This window comes from Rana temporaria, chromosome 2 (assembly GCF_905171775.1).
Source record: "Rana temporaria chromosome 2, aRanTem1.1, whole genome shotgun sequence".
NCBI classification, from domain to species: domain Eukaryota; kingdom Metazoa; phylum Chordata; class Amphibia; order Anura; family Ranidae; genus Rana; species Rana temporaria.
This window is the reverse complement of record NC_053490.1, coordinates 173,499,169-173,514,582: the sequence shown is the minus strand read 5'-3', so window position 1 is coordinate 173,514,582 and position 15,414 is coordinate 173,499,169. Positions and strand designations below refer to the sequence as shown.

Below are 15,414 nucleotides of genomic sequence, written 5' to 3'. Positions count from 1 at the left end.
AAAAGCTTGAACTGAAAAATGAACTGGTAGAGCAAATAATTAAAAGTATCACAGACCTTACTTGACTGTGTTATCTAATATATATAGTAATGTGCAAAAGTTTTAAGCAGGTGTGAATAAATGTTGTAAAATAATAATGCTTTCAGAAATATATATTTTAATTGTTTGTATTTTTATTAATTTACAAAATGCAAAGTGAGCAAACAGAAGAAAAATCGAAATCAAATAAAAAATTGGTGTGTTTACACTTTGGCTTTAAAGCAGCCAGCATTTGTAGCCAGCTTAATTCTTAAGCTGGCTACAAATTATACAATATTTTTGTTCAATTTTTCTTTAGATGTACCAAAAACATATAATATTGGGTCAAACCTAAACACTTTCAAATTGTATGCAATCAGGCAGGCCCTTGCACTACATCGTTGAATTAACTAAAACTACTTAAACCTGGGTGAGGAACAGCCAAACTCTGCTACTAAAGTGAGGTTGTGGAAGACAGTTTCATATCACAGGTCATAAACCTAAGCACTTTCAAATTGTATGCAATCAGGCAGGCCCTTGCACTACATAGTTGAAGGTAAAGATTTGAACAAGAAAATTGTAGAATTTTTAGCCAGCTTTACACTTGCACACTTTGTATACTTGCACAAAGTCAGGGATTTTGAAAGATTAGAGTCAGGTGTATGCTTAACCAATTATACCAAGCAGGTGCTAATGATCGTCAATTTTACATGTAAGTTGAAACAGTCATTAACTGAAATTGAAACATCTGTGTAGAAGACTTAAACCTGGGTGAGGAATAGCCAAACTCTGCTACTAAGGTGAGGTTGTGGAAGACAGTTTCATATCACAGGTCATAAACCATGACAAGACTAAGCACAGCAACACGACACAAGGCTGTTATGCTGCAACAGCAGGATCTCTCCCAGGCATAATTTTCAAAGCAGACTGGGGATTCAAGATGTGCTGTTCAAGCACTTTTGAAGAAGTGGGCAACGTTGAGGACTGTAGACACAGAGGTCGGCCAAGGAAATTTAATGCAGCAGATAAGACACATCTTCCTTACTTACCTTCAACATCATAAGATGTCCAGCAGTGCCATCAGTACAGGTGGAAACCAGTGGGGCCCACACCCATCTACTGTCCAGAGAAGTCTTGCCAGAAGTTACTTCTTGCCAGAAGTCATAGAAGAATTGCAGCCAGAAATCCATATCGATGTGGAAACAAGGCTAAGAGACTCAACTATGCACAAAGACATAGGAACTAGGGTGTAGAAAAATGACAACAGGTGCTCTTCCCTTATAAGTCAACATTTTAACTATTTGGCTGTAGCAGGAGGCAGTTTTGTACACCGAAGGGCTCAATAGTGGTGGGGGTTCCTTGTAAGTTTGGGGCAGCATTTCTGGAAAGAGTTGGGGATTTGGTCAGGATAAATGGTGTCCTCAATGCCCCTTTCTAAAAAAGGGTGGGCTAACAGAAGTAACGTGTGTTGGAGTTTATAGGGAGAGCTGACCATTCTATAAAAGCATTGAGGTGAGGCTTTTTTTTTTTTTCAAATTATGACTTTGGTTCATGTTCCTCATAGCATTGCCTGGCTTCCCATGCCTTTTGTTTGAACTTCCTATTAGCCCTTCCAATGGCTGGAATTAAATAATAAGACCCCCCCCCCCAGACTTTAACTGGGTTTGCTGCAAAGCTGGAAAACTTCAAACAAGATTTGTAAAACTTCAAACCTAAGTTCCCATCGTCACTCGCCACTTGCTGACTGCCATACTTCACTTCAGAATGCCTGTTATAAAATGTTTTATTTACTGTTTTGGCTGCATTTTCTTTATTTTATGAAGTTCTAAAACCAGAGCAGGGGGGGCTATTTTCAAAAGCTTGAATAGTGGCGTATGTCACCTTTTAGTGAGCTTATGAGATTTCTCTCTACTTCCTATCTTGGTGACACAACAGAAAGTGAAAGGAGTCCCTTCACACTGGTACACGTGTGCTCTTTCCCCTGCGTTCCTGTATGTTCTGATTTTGACAGCCCATTTGTTTCAATGCGTTGCCAAATGTACTTGAACAGATCGCACCATACCTCACCGCATGTATATGTTAGGGTGCCAATAACAAATAATTGGCACCCATATGAGAGCCATGGGCCATCTGAGGACATCAGGGTTGGGAGCCGAAGGGGTGCGCCTAGTGGCAACACTCAAAATGGACAGGGGGACCAGGCTCCTCGAGCACTCCTAGTGTGAATAAAGGACAAGGTGAATGTACTAGGTGAATAAATAGAGTGGTTGGGTGTTAGGAGACTGTGTGAATAAATAATGATGGAAATTGACTGGTGAGGGTGGGGGGAAGTGAGTGGTGGGATAGCCACACAACCAGTGGAGGTAAGAGACCATGGAAAAAGTCATAACCAACCATAGTGTGAGAGATGGGGGGGGGAGAGGTGGGGGCAGTGAGAATTTTGGGGGAGTGACAACTAGGTGGTGAAGTGGTGCCAACCCGGGAGTAGGGGTAGAAGACCATGGTACAGGGTCCTCACCAAAACATACGGTAGGAGGGAATGGGAGAAGGAAAGAGGTAAGGTATACCTGTATTGAAGGCAGAGAGGAACCCATCCGAATTGGTGTAGAGCTGGTGTAAGGGGGAGCTCAGGGAAACCCAGACCACTGACAGGGCGGCTGCCCATATATATGTGCGCCGCCACAGACACACCCCTTACGTCACAAGCATGAGTATGAAAGGGGGGAGCAAGGATGCCCAGCGTCCAGGCGATGAATCGCCTGACAGCCGGCTCCATCACAGCACCGCCCCAACCTCGTGGAAATGGACAGTACTAAGCCGGTAGGACCGCGTCACTAGGGCACCGTGCATCCGGCGAGCACGTGTGACGTTGATGCACAATGGCGAACGCATACGCCCCCCCTGAGCGTCATAGGGACAGGCGGGAAGGAGGAGGGCACCAGTGCGCATCGCAGCTCCTCACCAATAGAGAACGGGCAGCATCCCGCAAACACAGCTGGGGGACATCACAGGATCCTGGGGACAAGGTTAGTACACTGCACCAGGATCCTGCAATGCAATCCCGAGTGTGGCTCGGGGTTAACGGTAATAGTACTGAAAGTTAACCAAGAACCACACTAATTATTACCGCCAGGGAGGTTAAATGTTTTTGTACTAGACTTAAAGGGGCACCATTTCAAATATTGCTCCATGAGCCTGTGGTTTACCATTACCCATCTGGTATACCTGACAGTAAAAGAGACCCCAAGAACAAATTCTGGTACTACACCTCTAACCCACAAACCACATAATTATTCAAACTGTATACAGGCATACCCCACTTTTATTTACACAGTGGGGTTTATTTACTATCGCTGGAGAGTGCAAAATAAGGCTCACTTCTGCATAGAACCCAATGAGCTTCTAACCCCAGCTTGTTCAATTAAGCTTTGGCAATAAAACCTGGAAGCTCATTGGTTTCTATGCAGAAGTGAGCCTGATTTTACACTTTCCAGTGATAGTAAATAAACCCCATTGTGTACTTAAAAGTGGAGTATGCCTGTAGATGTATTCACAAACTGATTATTTTTACACTGTTTTCTACACTATTTATACTCTAGGTACAAGGTACACATTTCTTTAGCATGCTGCATCACTTTATTTTACAATTTATTAATTGTTTATTATATGTTACTTTAACCACTTGCCGACTGCTGCCCGCCCATGTACGTCGGCAGAATGGCACAGCTGCGCACATTGGCGTACAGGTACGTCCCCTTTAATGTGTGAGCCGTGGGTCACGCGCGCTCCGCCGGCAGCACGCTTACGCACCTGTCGCGAACTCCGTGACCGTGACTGCGCCCTCGGGACCCGCGGACCTGATCGCCGCCGGTGTCTCGCGATCGGGTCACAGAGCTGAAGAACGGGGAGAGGTAAGTGTAAACAAACTTTTCCCCATTCTTCCTAGTGGCACTGTCAGTGATCGTCTGTTCCCTGTCATAGGGAACAACGATCAGTGACATGTCACGCCAAGCCACGCCCCCTAACCGTAAGAATCACTCTTTAGGTCACACTTAACCCCTTCAGCGCCCCCTACAGGTTAACCCCTTCACTGCCATTGTCATTTCAACAGTAATCAGTGCATATTTATAGCACTGTTCGCTGTAAAAATGACAATGGTCCAAAAATGGTGTCAAAAGTGTCCGATGTGTCCACCATAATGTCGCAGTCATGATAAAAATCGGTGATCGGCGCCATTACTAGTAAAAAAAAATATTAATAAAAATGCCATAAAACTATCCCCTATTTTGTAGACGCTATAACTTTTGCGCAAACCAATCAATAAACGCTTATTGCAATTTTTTTACCAAAAAATTGTAGAAGAATATGTATCGTCCTAAACTGAGAAAAACTGAGGTTTTTGGGGGATATTTATTATAGCAAAAAGTAAAAAATATTGTATTGTTTTAAAAATTGTTGCCCTATTTTTGTTTATAGCAAAAAAAAATAAAAAACACAGAGGTGATCAAATACCACCAAAAGAAAGCTCTATTTGTGGGAAAAAAAGGACATCAATTTTGTTTGGGACCCACGTCGCACGACTGCGCAATTGTCAGTTAAAGCGACGCAGTGCCAAATCGCAAAAAGGGGCCTGGTCCTTTAGCAACAAGTGGTTAAAGTGGTTAAAGCCCCATTCACACCTGAACATTTGTAGCTCAACATCCAAAATCCCGTGGCTTTTAATTGTGCCTGTTCACACCTGAGCGTAGTGTTGCTTGATACTTACAGCTTGAAAAAGTTTGAGCTTCTTTTGAGCAACAAGCTTCAAGTTGTGTTTTTCCTCTCAATAGACTTTAATGGCAATGCATAAAAAACTTTCACAAAAGCATTCTTATCAGAGATTTTTATTTCCTAGTAACTAGCTTTCCATTGGCTAATTTATTTATTTTATTTTTTTATAATGCTCAAGCTTCAGGCCCCTGCAAAAAATGCCTGTACAAATGCTCAAGGAAAAAAACAAAAAAGCCTGCAAAATGACCAAAGATGCTTAGCTCAAATGTGCATGCATCAGTACATTATTTATTGTGCTATGCTGAATTTCTAAACAGAAAAGTCCCAAACAAATTACATTATACCAAATCTATTAAAAGCTGGAAGCTATTTATGTCTAAACAAGAGGGATTTGCTGTAGATTTCCAGCAGCCTTATACAATTTATATACAGTCCTGTAGAAATGTGGATGTAATTGTATTTAATTTCACATGCTGTTAAGTATAAGAGAATGTCAAGATGGACTCAGGATGTGAACATATTCCCTAATGATATGTGCTGGCTGTAGATTGGCTCACGCTGACCATAAGTGATACGTTATGTTGCAATTTGTACGTTTTGGAGGAATTATTTGTCCCTGTGGCATTAACTGAACTATTTCCTTCAAGAGTAACTGCATTAATTCTAAAATTAAAGCAAGAACATGACAGATCACTGCCGCAAGAAGAAATTGGATATCCTGAACCCGTCATTTCTTAATGGAAAGAGAAAAAAAACATATATTATGGCAGAAAAGAAAACAAAATGTTACTTGTAGGTCAACTCTCTAAATTGTGATACAGCTTTGAGATTATTTCCAGGATATGCGTAATTTAGCTCATACGCTGTAAATTAAAATGGCCAAGTTCCATGCTTCTGGCTCCTTTTAATATTGTTTAACTCAAAATTCAGCTTACGCGACTAGCTGTTCTTTATATTACGGAGCAACGGATATTTCACTTGAAGAAAAAGCATCCAAGAAGCAATGAGAGAAGAGAAAAGGGAAGGGTAAAGATGTGAATGCACTATTATTGGGCAGATTTGGTCTTGTCTAGGGAAACAAATGTCTCACAGGGTGAGTTGTATCTATTCAAAGTTCAAACCGGTGCTGCAGAAAATTCAGATGCATGATGATCGTATATGTCGATCCATATGGTCATTGCCCAGCTGCTTTTTTTGTCCAATGTGCAATTCAAGATTGGCTTGAATATTTTTCAGACTGTGGGGTTTATTTACTAAATGCAAATAGACTGTGCACTTTTGCAAATGCAGTTTCACGCTGCCCAGGCAGTTGCTCCAGGTCTTAGTAAATGAGGTAAAGCTTAATTTTACAAAGAATACCCAATCACATGCAAGGAACAAAAAAGTCAGCTGAGCTCTCCCTTATTTAATAAGCTCTGGAGCAATGGCACAGTCTATTTTCCTTTAGTAAATCAACTCATATATGTATGTATTGCCAGAACTCCACCCATTTTTAAGCTTTGGCTATCTAGGACTCTATAATGGAGAAGATTTAGAACATGTGTCAGATTTTTTAAACTGTCTGTATTCTCACTAGGGAGATATAACAGAGTCATAACTTTCTATAACATGTATACAACAGCAATAAAACACATTGTTGTGGCTTAGTGGTTGGTACTTCTATCTTGCAACTCTAGGGTCCCCAAAATCAAATCCCAACCAGAACACTACCTGAATGCATGGAGTTTGCATGTTCTCCCTGTGCTTTTGTGGGTTACCTATAGGTACTGTGGTTCCCTCTCATACTCCAAAGACATGCTGGCAAGCGAATAGGCTCCAGTCTAAATTTGCCCTAGTACATGTATATATGTGAGATAGGAACCTTAGTCTGTAATATCCTTAAGGGCAAGGACTGATGTGAATATACAGGACATAAATCACTGTGTAGGTTGTGTTCGTGTAGCTTTATGTTCGGGTCGAACATGAGTTCGACTCGAACATTGGCTGTTCGCCCATTCGCCGAATAGCGAACAATTTGGGGTGTTTGCAGCAAATTCGAAAGCTGCGGAAAACCCTTTAAAAGTCTATGGGAGATTTTTTGCTAATTTTAAAGGCTAATATGCAAGTTATTGTCATAAAAAGTGTTTGGGGACCTGGGTCCTGCCTCAGGAGACATGTATCAATGCAAAAAAAAGTTTCTGCAGTTTTTTCGGGACAAATAAAAGTGAAAAATTACTTTAAATTTTGTACCTGGGGGGTGTCTATAGTATGCCTGTAAAGTAGTGTATGTTTCCCTTGTTTATAACAGTCCCTGCACAAAATTACATTTCTAAAAGAAAAAAAGTCATTTAAAACTCACGGCTATAATGAATTGTCGGGTCCCAGCAATACAAATACAAGTAATTGAAAAAACAATATGGGTTCCTATTCCCAGTTCATTACCAGGTCCTTTGGGTCTGGTATGAGTATTAACCACTTCCCGCCCGGCCCATTGTCAAATGACGTCCACAAAGGACCTCTACCGATCCGGGTGGACGTCATATGACGTCCTGGGCTTTGTGGGGGGATATCTGAATGATGCCTTCAGCTAGAGGCATCATTCAGATATCCTTCTCTTCTGCCGGCGATTCTGCACAACGTAAGAATGATCATAGCGGCGGTTCCGCCGCTAGATCGTTCTTACAGGCGGCGGGAGGGGACATCCCCCCCCCTCCCGCCGCCATCCGGTGCTTCTCCGGGCTCTCCCGTGCCATCGGGGGCCCGGAGAACGAATCGTCTGGCGCTGGCAGGAAGCATAGAGATGACTGGTGACCAGATGGTCACCAGTCATCTCTATGACTGTCGGAGGACCCGGGAGCGATGTGATGACGTCACGCCCGGGTCCCCGTAAGTAAACAAAGCCGCAATTGCGGCTGCTAAGCAACAGCAAGCATGAGATCGGTGAATTTTTTTTCACCGATTTCATGCTTTCCAGCCTGGAGGAGAGATGTTGGGTCTTATTGACCCTGCATCTCTCCATAAAGAGTACCTGTCACACACATTCCTATTACAAGGGATGTTTACATTCCTTGTAATAGGAATAAAAGTGATAATAAAAAAAATAAAAATAAAAAAAAAAGTGTAAAAAAAGAAATAAATATGTAAAAAAAAAAAAGAAATACGAACGCACACGCAAGTCCCGCCGACATATGTAAACGCCGTTTAAACCACATATGTGAGGTATCGCCGCGTGCGTTAGAGTGCCAGCAACAATTATAGCACTAGATCTCCTCTGTAAATCTAAACTGGTAACCTGTAAAAATGTTCAAAGCGTTGCCTATGGAGATTTTTAAGAACCGAAGTTTGGCGCCCTTCCATGAGTGTGCGCAATTTTAAAGCGTGACATGTTAGGTATCTATTTACTCGGTGTAACATCATCTTTCATATTTTACCAAAAAATTGGGCTAACTTTACTGTTTTGTTATTTTTTTAATTCATGAAACAATTTTTTCCAAAAAAAAGGCGTTTGAAAAATTATTGCGCAAATACCGTGCAAGATAAAACGTTTCAATGACCGTAGTTTTATTCCCTATGGTGTCTGCTAAAAAAACATATATAATGTTTGGGGGTTCTGCGTAATTTTCTAGCAAAAAAATTATGATTTGTACATGTAGGAGAGAAGTGCCAGAATAGGCCTGGTATGGATGTGTGTATAAAAGCCCTGTATGGAAGCGGTTAAGGGAAACCCTGAACCAAAAAAAAATGCGTGGGAGTCCCCTCAAATTCCATTACCAGGCCCTTCAGGTCTGGTATGGATATTAAGGGGAACCCTGTGCCAAAATTTAAAAAAATGCTATGGGGTTCCCCCCAAAAATCCATACCAGACCCTAATCCAAGCACGCAACCTGGCATGCCGCAGGAAAAGAGGAGGTGACGCCCCCCTCCTGAACCGTACCAGGCCACTTGCCCTCAACATGGGGAGGGGGACAAGGGCCTCATCTCCACAACCCTTGCCCGGTGGTTGTGGCGGTCTGCGGGTGGGGGGCTTATCGAAATCTGGAAGCCCACTTTTACAAAGGGGACCTCCAAATCCCGCCCCCCCATGTGAATTATTAACGGGGTAGATGGTGACCCCACCCTCGGTTATAAAAGAGCTGTCAGACGACTCACGCGTCATTCAGCCGGGAGCCTCCTATGGAGGCGGTATCGTTCATATCGGCGGTTTGGACTCGTAGAAGAATTACGGCGCTGGATTTTTTTACATTTTTATTAAAGGATTTGTCCCAACATTGTGTGTGTGTTTTTCCCCCTTTTTTCTCACTTTTTTTGGGTGAAATAATAGGGGTACAATGTACCCCTTTACCAATTCACATAGGGGGGCGGGATCTGGAGGTCCCCTTTGTTGAAGGGGGCTTCCAGATTTCGATTAGCCCCCGCCCGCAGACCCGCACAACCACCGGGCAAGGGTTGTGGGGATGAGGCCCTTGTCCCCATCAACATGGGGATATCCTCCCCATGTTGAGGGCATGTGGCCCGGTATGGTTCAGGAGGGGGGTGCTCTCTCGTCCCCCCTCTTCTCCTGCGGCCTGCCAGGTTGTGTGCTTATATAAGGTTCTGGTATGGATTTTTGGGGGAACTCCACACCAATTTTATTTATTTTGGCGCAGGGTTCCCCTTAATATCCATACCAGACCAGAAGGGCCTGGTAATGGTCTGGGGGGGGGACCCATGTAGTTTTTTCAATGACTTTTATCTGTATTGCCGGGACCCGACAATTCATTATAGCCACGAGTAGTTTTAATTTCCTTTTTTTCCTTTTAGAAATGTCATTTTGTGCAGGGACTGTTATAAACACGAGAAACATGCGCTACTTTACAGGCATACTATAGACATCCCCCAGGTACGAAAATTTAAAGGAATATTTCACTTTTATTCTCTGTTTTATTTTGCATTGATACATGTCCCCAGGGGCAAGACCCAGGTCCCCAAACACTTTTTATGACAATAACTTTCATATTAACCCCTTAAGGACCCGCTCATGTACATATACATCGGTATTTTAAAGATGGATATCTCGGTAACAACAGCAGCTGCTGCCACAACCGAGATATCCATCTTTTCTTTGAGCGGTCCTGTAAACGATAACGGTGGTCTCCGTGGTGGATTTGCCACAAGATCACCGTTATCGGTGGCGGTGTGAGGGCCCCCCCTCCCGCCGCTCTCCCGTGCCCTCTGCCGCTTACCGGAGCCGTCGCCAGCAGCGGAGGTGATCGGGTCCTGTCCCCTGCTCGGCTGGGATACGAGTGAGGGCAAGATGGCCCACCCGTCTCCATAGCATAGCAGGGCGGAAGCGACGTCAAAACGTCACTTCCGCCCATGCTTCTTAAAGTGACATTTTCTTGTTGTCATTTTTTCAAATGACAAATAATTTTTTTTTTTTTTTTGCATTTTAGTCTAAATATGGGATCTGAGGTCTTTTTGACCCATGATCTCATATTTAAGAGGAGTTGTCATGCTTTTTTCTATTACAAGGGATGTTTACATTCCTTGTAATAGGAATAAAAGTGAAAAAATAGGGTAGGAAAATGTTTGGGACTTTGAATGAGGCTGCAGACATGGTGCGGGTAGTAAAAAACGTACAGATTTATTGGTCACACATTTGCAAAACACCTATCAACATCCAGAGGTCATGTAAATGAAAAACATACATTTCAGAAATAAATGACATTACCACATATTAGAGCACATAATATGTGCAGATACAATGGGGGTAGCAGAGATACAACAATGCTTGACCGGATGTCACATGATCATCCGCATGGATTAATGAGTGCATAGGGTGAATATACATATGTACAGATGTCAAGGTAACAGTCTAGGCGAATATGTAAAGGTAAAAACGACTGGTAAAAGCATGTATAAATATAATCAGATCAATTAGAATATTATAATAAAGTATATATAGCATCCGTATTGGCCCGACGCGTTTCGTGTGTGTCACACTCTTCAGGGGCAGATGCTTGGCTTATCTAAAAATATATAGAAATTACGGGTAAGGTAAAATAAGTCAATAAAGTTTATTTAAACCAGTATAAGGTGGAAACATAGTCCACCTGAAGTACTCACATGGAATCAAAAATAAGTGAATGCGGTATACATGGAGCCACGGCCAAAGGGATATGTCCGTCTCGGGAGCTGAGGCGGCAGTAAAGCGCACACAAGAAGGGGCAGCAAGGAATCCTCCCACAGCAAATAACATAGGGTTGAGCATATATGGAATGTACAGCAAGAGCAAAAACCAATAGGAATAGCCAGCTGGGATCTATAGTAATAATAGTAATAACAGACAATTAGTGAATATAAGAGAACGAAAGACAGCCAGCCCAAATTAATGGATAGGTATAATAACCTAGTAGAGGCGTCCAAAATTCCCGGAAAACCAGCAGGAGAGATACTGTGGTATGGCTTGTTACAGCTCATAGGCATTGGGATTTACAGGGAGGACCTTCAAATAGCCGCCTCACAGCTGTGCACGCCAGCGTGCCGTCAGCGTCACGAGGGCTGGAGGTACACCGTAGGAGGGTGTCGCCGCGGGCGGGAACCGCCCACAGCGTCCACCCTATAGTCCTGGCAACCTCAGCTGAGATGGGAAACACACGCTCAGTGTAGTGACGTCAGGACTGACGTCCCAGGCTGGGCGGGATGCGTGGCGCCGACGCGCCGTGTGCACCGCCTCCCTCGGTCCGAGCAGCCCTCCGCCCTATGGGCAGAGAGAGGGGCGGGCAGGAGGCAGCACGCAGAGCACGTCGCAGCTCCCTATTGGCAGACAGTGAGAGGCCATGGACATGTAACCACAACACATACCAGACCCATGACAAGAACTCATAACTGTTAGTTCTCAAGAAAAAACCTTGAGTGTGCTTGGCCTAAGCCTGATGAAAAAGAAGGCGCATAGAACTAAGCGGCCCAGCACTGGGATGGCAGGGGGGCACTGCCAATCCTGTCTAGCAAGCCTCCATCCCTGAGCGAGAAAGTAGGAAGGGGATTTGGGGACTTTAAATGAGGTCTATGAGTATAGCACCTCCATCCCTAGTAACGTATGTGAAAAAATAGGGTAGGAAAATGTTTGGGACTTTGAATGAGGCTGCAGACATGGTGCGGGTAGTAAAAAACGTACAGATTTATTGGTCACACATTTGCAAAACACCTATCAACATCCAGAGGTCATGTAAATGAAAAACATGCATTTCAGAAATAAATGACATTACCACATATTAGAGCACATAATATGTGCAGATACAATGGGGGTAGCAGAGATACAACAATGCTTGACCGGATGTCACATGATCATCCGCATGGATTAATGAGTGCATAGGGTGAATATACATATGTACAGATGTCAAGGTAACAGTCTAGGCGAATATGTAAAGGTAAAAACGACTGGTAAAAGCATGTATAAATATAATCAGATCAATTAGAATATTATAATAAAGTATATATAGCATCCGTATTGGCCCGACGCGTTTCGTGTGTGTCACACTCTTCAGGGGCAGATGCTTGGCTTATCTAAAAATATATAGAAATTACGGGTAAGGTAAAATAAGTCAATAAAATAGGAATAAAAGTGACCCATTTTTTTTTTTTGTGTAAAAATGTATACACATAAGCGAACGTTAGAGTGAGAGCAATAATTCTAGCCCTAGACCTCCTCTGTAACTCAAAAGATGCAACCTATAGAATTTTTTAAACATCGCCTATGGAGATTTTTAAGGTTAAAAGTTTGACGCCATTCCACGAGCGGGCACAATTTTGAAGCGTGACATGTTGGGTATCATTTTACTCGGTGTAACATTATCTTTCACAATATAAAAAAAATTGGGCTAACTTTACTGTTGTCTTATTTTTTGATTCAAAAAAGTGTTTTTTTTTCCAAAAAAAGTGCGCTTGTAAGACCGCTGCGCAAATACGGTGTGACAAAAAGTATTGAAATGACCGCCATTTTATTCTCTAGAGTGTTAGAAAAAATATATATATATATATATATATATATATATATATATATATATATATATATATATATATAATGTTTTTGGGTTTTAAGTAATTTTCTAGCAAAAAAAACTGTTTTAATCTTGTAAACACCAAATCTGAGAAACAGGCAAGGTCCTTAAGTGGTTAACCTTTAAAATTAGCACTTTCGATTTTTCATGTTTTTCATGTTCGTGTCCCATATGTGTCTTGCATCCACAAGACACATAGACTTGCGGCTCACCCCCCCCCCCCCCCCCCCCCCACACACACACTCTCTCTCCTTATTGGTTTACTGTCTGTGATTGACAGCAGTGGGAGCCAATGGGGAGGATGAATCCCCATACAGATGTGTCTATCATGATCATCGCTGGATCGGAGGGGGCTGAAGTAAGGATGAAGCTAAAAACCTTTAGACTTTAGAACAACTTTAAATTGCTAGTTGTGCCCTGGTTGGGTGTTCCCCTCACTTTCTGTCCCAGTGATAACAGCAAAAGAAGGGAAATAGCCTCACAATTTGTAACCACGCATAGGCAGGGAGGTTGTATAGAAATAGATCTAATGATCAACTTCTGTACAACTGTCCTTTAGGATTTTCCCTGCTTTATCATCATTGCTGGCTTTAGCTGGCAGCACTGATTAGTGTATTCTGACTGTGGGGAAATCTCTGCACTGTCAGAATACAATAGCTCAGCGGGGAGGATTGTGTGGATGGGGGGAATTGGGTAATTTTTCTTTATTCTTTATTCTGGTAAAAAAAAAAGAAAAAAGACTCATCTCTGGGCTACCTAAGGTTCATATATTTTCACCAAAGATTTAATTAAAAAAATGAGTAAATCCTGGGTGAACACAAAAGATTTGCAGCCACAAATTGAGATTGGGCAAATTGTGTAAGGTGTTCTTTAGAGCGGTACCTGTAGTGCCAGGTAGATACAACTTTTAGATGTCTTCATCGGTCAGCATAGTATACAAGGGTATGTAAATTCTTAGAGGCTCAAAATCACACATATACAGTACTGTACCGTGCAAAGCTCTCAGGCAAGTATGAAAAAATGCTGTAAAATGAAAAATGCTTTCAGAAATAGTGTTAATAGTTAATAGTGTTAATAGTTTATTTTTATCAATTAACAAAATGGAAAGTAAATAAACAAAAGAGAAATCCAAATCAAATCAATATTTGGTGTGGCCACCCTTTGCCTTCATAAAAGCATCAATTGGGGGCCAAACTATCACTTCCAGGACTCCTCATTATACTGAAGATAGTTCTTAATGACATCGGCTGTATGTTTGGGATCATTGTCCTGCTGCAGAAAAAATGCGGGGCCCAATCATATGCCTCCCTGATAGTATGGAATAATGGAAAAATATCTGCTTGTATTTATCAACATTGAGGACACTATTGTTCCTGACCAAATCCCCAACTCCATTTGCATAAATGTAGCCCCAAACTTGCAAGTAACCTCCAACATGCTTCACTGTTGCCTGCAGACACTCATTATTGTATAACTCTCCAGCCCTTCAGCGAACAAACTGCTACTGCCAAATATTTCAAATTTTCTGTTTCTGTTTCTGTTTCAGTTAATGACTGCGGAGTTGATTTACTAAAACTGGGGAGTGCAAACTCTGGTGCAGGTTTGCACATAAACCAATCAGCTTCCATTTTTTTTTTTTGTCAAAGGTTAATTGAACAAGCTGAAGTTAGAAGCTGATTGGCTATCGTGCACAGCTGCACCAGATTTTGCACTCTCTAGTTTTAGTAAATCAACCGCTGTGTTTAAACCTACATGTGAAATTAATGATCATTAACAACTTCTTGGTCTAATTGGTTAATCATACATTTGACTCCAATCCTTCAAAATCCCTGACTTTGTAAGTATACAACATGTGCAAGTTTTAGAATTGATGATGGTTTGAAGCTAAAAGGTAGTCACACCAAATATTGAATTGATTTTGATTTTTCTTCTGTTCACTTACCTTGCATTGTGTAAGTTGATCAGAAAAATAAACAATTAAACTACAGTATATATATATTTTTAAAGCATTATTATTATTTCAGGTACTTATATAGCGTCGTCAAATTACGCAGCGCTTTTACATATACATTGTACATTCACATCAGTCCCTACCATCAAGGAGCTTACACTCTAAGGTCCCTAACACACATTCATACATACACTAGGGCCAATTTAGAGAGGATCTGATGAACCTACCAGCATGTCTCCTTACTCTGTAGCATTTCCTTACAACTTCTCACAAATTTTACACAGTACTGTATATATAGTGTGTGTGTGTGTGTGTGTGTGTGTGTGTGTGTGTATTGTATGCACATTGTGGTGCAGCAAACTGTCTGGATATGTATATATACAGTATATTTGTGTATATACTGTATACTAGATCATTGTGTTGCCTGCAATCCTCTCTCTCTCTCTCTAATGTTCTGGAAGAGGGGCAGGGCTGAGGACTGGGGTGACAGGGAGCTCACGTGAGGAGCCCTGACCAATCCCCAACTAGAATTGGCAGGGGGCAGGCCTCCCATATAAGCTCAGGTCCAGCTCACTGGAGGGGAGTTGTCGGCTGGGAGAAGTGAAAAATGCAGTGCTAGATCACAGCAGGAGGCCATCCCCATCTGGTGTACTTTAG

The 15,414-nt window shown here is 42.1% G+C and overlaps 1 long non-coding RNA gene across 1 annotated transcript; it reads right to left on the bottom strand.

Moving 5' to 3' along the window:
• Window positions 1-10,365: 10,365 nt before the first annotated feature.
• LOC120928574 lies at window positions 10,366-11,041 on the bottom strand. The gene is made up of 2 exons (XR_005747234.1): window positions 10,873-11,041; window positions 10,366-10,775 (listed from the first exon to the last, which is right to left on the bottom strand). It is a non-coding gene; the product is annotated as an uncharacterized LOC120928574 (long non-coding RNA).
• Between the last annotated feature and the right edge of the window lie 4,373 nt (window positions 11,042-15,414).